The sequence below is a fragment of the Myxine glutinosa genome, chromosome 1, assembly GCF_964187855.1.
Source record: "Myxine glutinosa chromosome 1, kmMyxGlut1.1, whole genome shotgun sequence".
Taxonomy (NCBI): domain Eukaryota; kingdom Metazoa; phylum Chordata; class Myxini; order Myxiniformes; family Myxinidae; genus Myxine; species Myxine glutinosa.
Window position 1 is genome coordinate 142,705,589 of NC_136261.1, and position 7,675 is coordinate 142,713,263.

General features: G+C 49.5%; 1 non-coding gene across 1 annotated transcript; it reads left to right on the top strand.

Annotated features, from left to right (window-relative positions):
* Positions 1-306: 306 nt before the first annotated feature.
* On the top strand, positions 307-419 carry LOC137419689 (U5 spliceosomal RNA). Its single transcript, XR_010982988.1, has one exon. It is a non-coding gene; the product is annotated as a U5 spliceosomal RNA (small nuclear RNA).
* Positions 420-7,675: the final 7,256 nt, after the last annotated feature.

Here is a 7,675-nt window from a genome sequence, read left to right on the forward strand (position 1 = left end):
GAATTATTTCCTTACAGAATCTAAAGTAAAATGAGGCAAGGTTTATTGTAATGACGTCAGGACGTTGTGCCCTGTGATTGGCTGGTTGGCTTGAATGTGAATGAGGAACGCGTTAATTTGGAAAATATAATGGTGAAATGAAGAGAACTTTAACCTAAATGTATAAATTACCGACGAAATATTATATCTTATTATATTGGAAATGAGAGAATAAAGTAAAAACATTAATCTGAGATAATTGTATAAACACCATTAATGTCAATGTGTTATACGTGTATTAAAGGTTGAGACGAAGGTGAACAAGTCATACTCTGGTTTCTCTTCAATTCGTATAAATCTTTCGCCTTTTACTAAAGATTTCCGTGGAGAGGAACATTTACGAGTCTGAATATTTTTTGATGCCCTGTGTGTACCGGGCGACAACTTAATATAAAAACAGAATAGTTTTAGTACCTCTTCTGCTGGTGGGTAGAAGTTGTGTGTACCACTTTTGCATGGTATGTCCACTACCGAAGGTGTGCAAAGGTTATGTTTTAACCGCTGTCTGTTCGTCTGTCTCCAAACAGTTGTGCATGGATTCGGACTAATTTAGTGGACAGGTGTGTGACAAGGAGAAAATTATTACATTTAGGTGAAGATCCTGACACTATAATTTTTATGTGAATCTTCATTGATTTGGCTAAAATCAATATAAAGCCCGATGTTTCAAAAAATTGAGGATGCTGAGGCTGAAGGTGGGATGGAGGAGAATGGTGGGAGGGGAGGAAACGACTGATGTGGCTCCACTCTCCCTCCCCAGTCACTCATTCGTGTCCCCTCTGCGGAGGCGGCACAAGGGACGGGCTCAAAACATTTGAGGCCAATCATTCATTTCATCATTGAAATAGGTTTATCCTAACGAGGACAATCATCATTCTAAAAGATTTGGGTGTCGACTTGGATTTCTCATAACAAGTCGATATGAATATGCTATATTTCAGAAAAAAAACACTATGCAGTACAATTTTCTGAGAAGCTGAAAAGACATTTAGATTAAGGTAACTCACAACGGTACCTGCCCTAAGGGCGGCGCTTCAATCGGGAGGCCCAAAGGAAAAGGCAAAATATCAGAAATTGAAGGATTTTATTTTATTTTAAACGATATATATAAACATCCGTTAAATCATATCACACGCAAATCATCAAAATATAAACAGTATTTGTAGAATTTCATTAAAAGCCACATCACTGTTCATATCGGTAAATATTATTCCATCGTGTTTGGAAAAATTGGAAAAACAATATAGCCTATTTTACTCCAGGGGGTCCCAGGAATACCCACCCAAAATATCGTTGTGATCGGTTCGGCCGTTTTTGGGGTACCTGCGAACGGACGGACGGATGGACAGACAGACTTTTGGTGAATTATAGTAAGATCATCCACAATGCAAGAAATTATAACTTCATTTATGGCTTTGTACAGTGCAATGTATTGTTGAGATTTTGTAAATAAAGGCAACACCCCCCCCCCCCCCCCGTCACCCATAGTTAGTTACACCATAACATGTAGCCTCGCTTAGTTAGTTATTTCTTATTAAATGTGAAGTATAGTCTCCTTCCCAGTGTTCGTATGCATTGAGGCAGGTCGAGTAATGGTAGGCCTCATTGCAGCGTCATGGGCCCAGCACAAGTCTTGCAGGCCCGAGGGAGGAGCTGGAGGACGTGGCCGGAGAGCAGCGAACAGCCATTGGGAGCTAGAGGGAGTGGCCAGTAAGTTGCAGCCAATGGGAGCTAGAGGGAGTGGCCAATAAGTTACAGCCAATGGGAGCTGAAGGGAGTGGCCCAGGGTGACCAATAAGGGGCTGTCACGACACATGACCCCAGGCGGCCAATGGAGGCCCGTGGAACATTCGAGGAGGGCTTCGGGGGGGGGGGGGGCTATAAAACCCGGCCCAGACCCCCGTTCGCTCTCTCTCTGGCCCGGGACTCTGAACGCTCTCTCTGCCCCGACGATCCCTCTGCCTGGACTCCCTGCATATGCGCTCTGCCTCGCTGACCTGGAGATACGCTCATCGGATTCCTGCTACTGCTACGTGCACATCCGTGATCAATGCCCCTGCCACGAACATCCCCGGCTGTCGTGTCCTGGGGTTGGAGCGATCCTTGGGGGTATTTGCCGAACGAGCCCATCCGGGCAAACTGCACGAGCGGCCGCGCTTTGGGCGCATTCCCCTCATCCTCCCCTTCCCCAAACGAGTCTGAGGGCCCTTGTCTGGGGACGTAAGTAAGGCCGTTAAGATTCTTCGTTGTATCCCTTTTCTATGAATATTGTACATTTGTGAATAAATCCTGTGGCTTGTTTCCAACCTGGCCGTCATCGTCCTTTCACCATTGACCTAGCATTGCACGAATTAAAACCACTCGATCGGGTTCCATAGTGTTAACGGCACGAGTTACACGACGCACAACCGCTCGGGCGTTAAATACCAGCGTGACTTGCGCGAGGTGCAGTCCCCGTTCTCACGGCTGCGTGTGTTGAAGGTACTCGGGTCGTGACCGTTAACCCTTCCTCGCGTATCTGCGGGCTCGGCAGCTGGAATTGCTCAACAATCCGTCCCCCACGAGTGTAGTGTGGGTGGCGGCCTCGTGGACTCGGAGCTCGAGGGTGAGCAGAGCTAACCCCCCTTAGTACGTCGACGAGCTTGAGATCCCCAACAGTATAGTGTTTCATTATCCGAGGATTTGGATTACCAGCACTAATACTGACTGATGTGAAATCGTCTCATATGAAAAGCAAAGGCTTTCCATCCATTGGATAATATTCACAAGAAAACTTCCATTTCAGTTCATGTAACACCTCATTCGCACCTTCCCTCAGTACTGGGGCAAGGAGCATTCACACCGAGCACGTGCACAGAGGTGGAATGATAGGGGAGAAGGCAGAATAATTTGATGTAATTGCAATTAAAGTGGCTGTCTGATGGAGATGATGAATGAATAATTTTGTTTGCATCTTTGGTGGCCAAATGTGCCTATTTCTGGGAGCTGCCTCCAAAAGTTTGTACCTTTATGGGAGCACTGCCCAGCATTTGTTTTGATCCTTGTGTTTGCCTGTTAATGTTTTCATCTGAACCCCTGTGTTGGAATGTTATTGTTCCCATTTTAACATCTTCAATGAACTATAACCGGTTGTGTTACCTTCTGAACTACTTACTGTGCAGGAATTTTGCGGGGCCTCACCTGGAATGCTTTGTTCAGTTTTGTTGCCACACCTGAGGAGGGTCAGAGCCGCCATTGAGAGAGTCCAATGCAGAGTGACTACATTGATTCAGGGTCGACCTAAATTCAGCTGTGAAGAGCAGTGAAACGAAACAGGGCTCTACTCATTACAAAACAGACGATTGCGATGGGATCTGTTGGGGTCTAAACAAATGAATTAATTAGGATAACAAGAGATTTCATAGAACACCTTACCCCACACAATCTTGAGAAAAAGGACATGCGAAAGGTCTTTTACATTCTTGCTTTGCTTTTCCGAAAATGCAGGGGCGGATCCAGGGGGGGGGGTGCAAGGGGTGCGCACCCCCCCCCTTCGATCCAGGATGAGGGTGCAGGCGGTGCGAATCTGCTGAACTGTTGGACCAGGGAAGATCACAAGGAACTGCAGAAACTTCCAAGAACGCACGAAATGCCGTTTCTGACGATCAATTTGTTAAAATTTCCTGGGGGAGGACCCCCAGATCCCCCTTCACCCCCCCCAGCGCTATAGTTTCATGCCCCCCCCCCGGAGTCTTTTAATTTCTGGATCCGCCTCTGACATGATCTATATTATTGTTGCGGATATGGGATTTGCATCCATCCATATCCGCTTGTAAATATTCCCCTATTTCCTCAATACTTCCCAACTATCCCCAATCCCCCATTCCCTAGTCCCATTTTCTGTAAACAACACTCTGTAGACCCGACCTCCCCCTATTTCCCCCATTAAATGTCGTGCCCAGGTTCACCGCATCTCATGTAAGACAAGACAACTATAGGACATCTTGCTAGTTATTCTTAGTCTATGTCAGTTAAGGACTCGTTTCCATTAATTCTGACCCTTCGTTGCACCAGAATGTGATTGTATGGCACCGTTAGGAAGTTTAGGACCTCCCAATACCTCCCCGCAGCTCTTCCTCACGGTTCAGCAACAACAACAACAACAACAGCAACGGCAGCGGCGGGCGCGGGAAGTGCGCGTCCTCACTCCGGCTTGGTTGGTGGGGGGTGTTGGGAGGGCACCAGGCCTTCCCAGCAAGCCGCCATCGAACATGTGCTCGACGGGGTTACCAAATAGGGACTCCCTGTCAGCTCCTCGTCAAGGGCGGAGCCCGGTAACCCCCACACCCAATGGAAGCGGCGGACCGGCCCCAGTGGGGCGGAGCCAACCAGCCGAGGGCGTGTGACTCCCCGCTGAGCATGCGCAGGGAGAGGGAGGTGACGTCAGATGCGCGCTGAGCTTGGAGCAAGCAAGACCACCTCCGAGCGCTGTGAGGCCTCCCCGCATCTTCTGGACTGGACCGTGCTTTATCCTGTCCCCGAGCCAAGGTGCACCTTGTGCCATCGAACTACCTGTCCCTCCCTGCCATCAATCCCTGTGTAAGTCAGCCTTGTTCCGTTTGTCTGTGGTCTGTCCGGGAATAGATAAGATTGTATTTAAGTGCCCATCTCTTCTGTGTCTTTTACCTCACTCTGCCGTGTAATCTACCCCCTTTTCTCCACCACTGTAATTATACCCTCCTCCGGAGGTCTTGAGAACTGTACCCCTTGCGTCGTTTCCTCTTTCCCAGTCGTCATGTCCTTTCCATCATTGATTTGGCATAGCGCGATTTGGTCAACGTCTGGGTGAATCGGGTGAGTTGGGGAAGAATCGGGGGAACTGTTAGGTCGCGGCAATACCACCGCTCGGTAAATAACATCTAAACCGCGTCCGTAACAATTGGTGTCGAGGAGTGGGATTCGAGGCCCGAACCAAATTTTAAAAAAAACATCTAGGAAAAAAATTTGGTCAAAATTATAAAGTACCGAAATTTGCTTTTGTTTTACAAAAACCCGAATTTGGAAAGTCGCGCTATGGCAGATCAAGACGGCTGGGTTCCGGTAGAGGAGAGTGAGGCAGGGTCGATCCAGGACCAAATTGAGGGACATGAGGAGAGCGAAGCAGTGAGGGCGGCAGGTTCGCAAAATGGCGTCCTCGCGCACGAGGTTACGGGCGCGCAAAATGGCGCCTCGCAGATGGCTACGGCGACCGCGCCCGCGACCGTAGCAGCGCCGCTGGTGGATTTGAACCTTTTTTTTATACAAATGAAGGTCCTTATGGCCCAGAATAGCGAACGGTTAGAACAAAGGATGGGGTCCAATAGCGAGAAATTGAGGGAGGACATGGGGTCCAATAGCGAGAAATTGAGGGAGGACATGGGGGCCAATAGCCAACGGTTAGAACAAAGGATGGGGGCCAATAGCCAATGGTTAGAACAAAGGATGGGGTCCAATAGCGAGAAATTGAGGGAGGACATGGGGGCCCAGATCGGAGGGTTAGGGAGTAGAATAGAGGGATTAGGAAACAAATTTGAGGGACTAGACAACAAATTTGAGGGATTAGACAATAGATTAGGGGAAATACAGGAGGGGTTAAAGGGGGTAGAAAACAGAATGGCCGCTCAAGAGAATCAAATGGAAGGGATGAAAAAGGGGTTAGAGGGGTTAGAAAACAGTATGGAAGGCAAATTGAGGGACATGAGGGACCAAGCGGAAAGGGAAGTTAAAAAAATGGGGCAGCAGATAGAGGGGGTCAGAATGGGGGTAGAAACTAAATTGGATGCTCACAGGGAGGAAATGGAGCAGATGAGGGTGGCATCTGGGCAGGAGATGCAAGTGATGGGAGAGGAGATCAGAAGAGGTGTGAGTGAGGAGGTCGGAGGAGTGCGCGAGGAGGTGAGGCACTGTGAGGAGCGCATGGAGAAGGAGGTGAGAAAGGGGACTGTAAAATTGCAAGGTGGTATAGAGGAGTTGACGCTGGGAGTAGAACAACTGACAGTGGGACAAAAGGAGTTGGGGAACCAGGTAAAGAAGAACACTGCGGTATTAGGAGGGTTAAAAGCGACACAAAACGACCTAAAAAATGACTTGATAGCGACACAGAGGCAATGTCAGATGGTACGTGAGGGACTGACAACGAGGTTGGACGAAGTGACAGAGGTAATGGAGACGAAGGACCAGCAGGTGAGGACGCACATAGAAACGGTCAAGGTGGCCTTAGAGGACGAGCTTGAGGAGACGCACCGGGAAATAAAAGAGGTGAAGCAGAAATTAGAAGAAGTGGAAGAAGGGGTAAGCGAAATTAAGAAGCGACGGAGAGGGGATAAGAAAGAGATCAAAGAGGAAGTAAAAGAATTGGTCCAAAGTCTGTGTTCGGATCGTGATGATGTGCTCATTAACCGGATGAGGGATTCGCAGGTGATGGAGGAGAAGCGAAGAGAAAGAGGACCGGTGTAAGTGGTGACCAATATGGTCGTGCGTATGATGCGCCAGGTGATTTAATAAGCTTGGGGGTCGAGATGGACCCGGGTGTTCGTGAGAGGCCGTTGGTGAAGTGTGCGACAGGTCTGGTGTGCGGAAAAGGAGGTGTGCGAGAAAGTCCGACTCTGGGGTGTGTGAGGAAAAAGTGCGTGCCAAGGAGTGAGGGTGCTGTCGAGAGTGAGTCGGTCGTAGCACGTGTGCGAGGGAGCACATGGAAGCGCGTAGTGAGGAGTGTTACAGAGGATGTAACGGAAGAATGCACGCCTGTGGTGAGTGTTACAGAGGATGTAACGGGAGAGGGTGCGCGAGAAAGATGTGTGACGGACAGGTGCATGGGTAAAGAGTGCGCTGTCAAAAGTAAGGAAGAGTGTACACCTGTGGTGAGTGTTACAGAGGGTGTAACGGGAGAGTGTGCGCGAGAAAGGTGTGTAACGGACGGGTGCATGAGGAAAGAGTGCGCTGTCAAAAGTAAGAAAGAGTGTACACCTGTGGTGAGTGTTACAGAGGGTGTAACGGGAGAGTGTGCGCGAGAAAGGTGTGTAACGGACGGGTGCATGAGGAAAGAGTGCGCTGTCAAGAGTGGAGGTGAGAGTAGTAAGAGTGACACGGAGCGTGAGTTGGTTGTGACAGGTGAGAAAGGAAGCACACCTGGAATGGTAGAGCGTGTGTGGGAATGCACGCTGGAATTGGTAGTGAGGCACGTGGTTGGGTGTGCGAGTGAGAGCACACCTGTGATCGTCAAAGAGGAGGTGACCGAGGAGGGGGCACGAAGAGGTGTGTTGGTGAGGTGTGCGAGCGACGAATGTGTGCCAAGGTGTTCGGTGGTCAGGTGTGTGACCAAGTCTGTGAGTGGAATGAGTGTACCTGGGTGTGTAAGAGAAGGTTCAATGACCAAGAGCAGGGAAACGGCTGGATGTATGAGCAAGAAAGGGGTAGCGTATGCGTGTAAGCATGCAGGTGAGGCATCGACGGTAACCGGGTTAGCGGTTAGAGCGACTTATAGCCGAATCGGGCCCTCGGTGCATGCCGGGCTTCGCGTGCCGCGAGAACCAGCGGGATCCGAGCCACGGCGGGTTAGAAAGGACCGCCGTACGTGATCCACGCTGGGCCTCGCTTTGAACGGCCGCGTCCGTGTTCC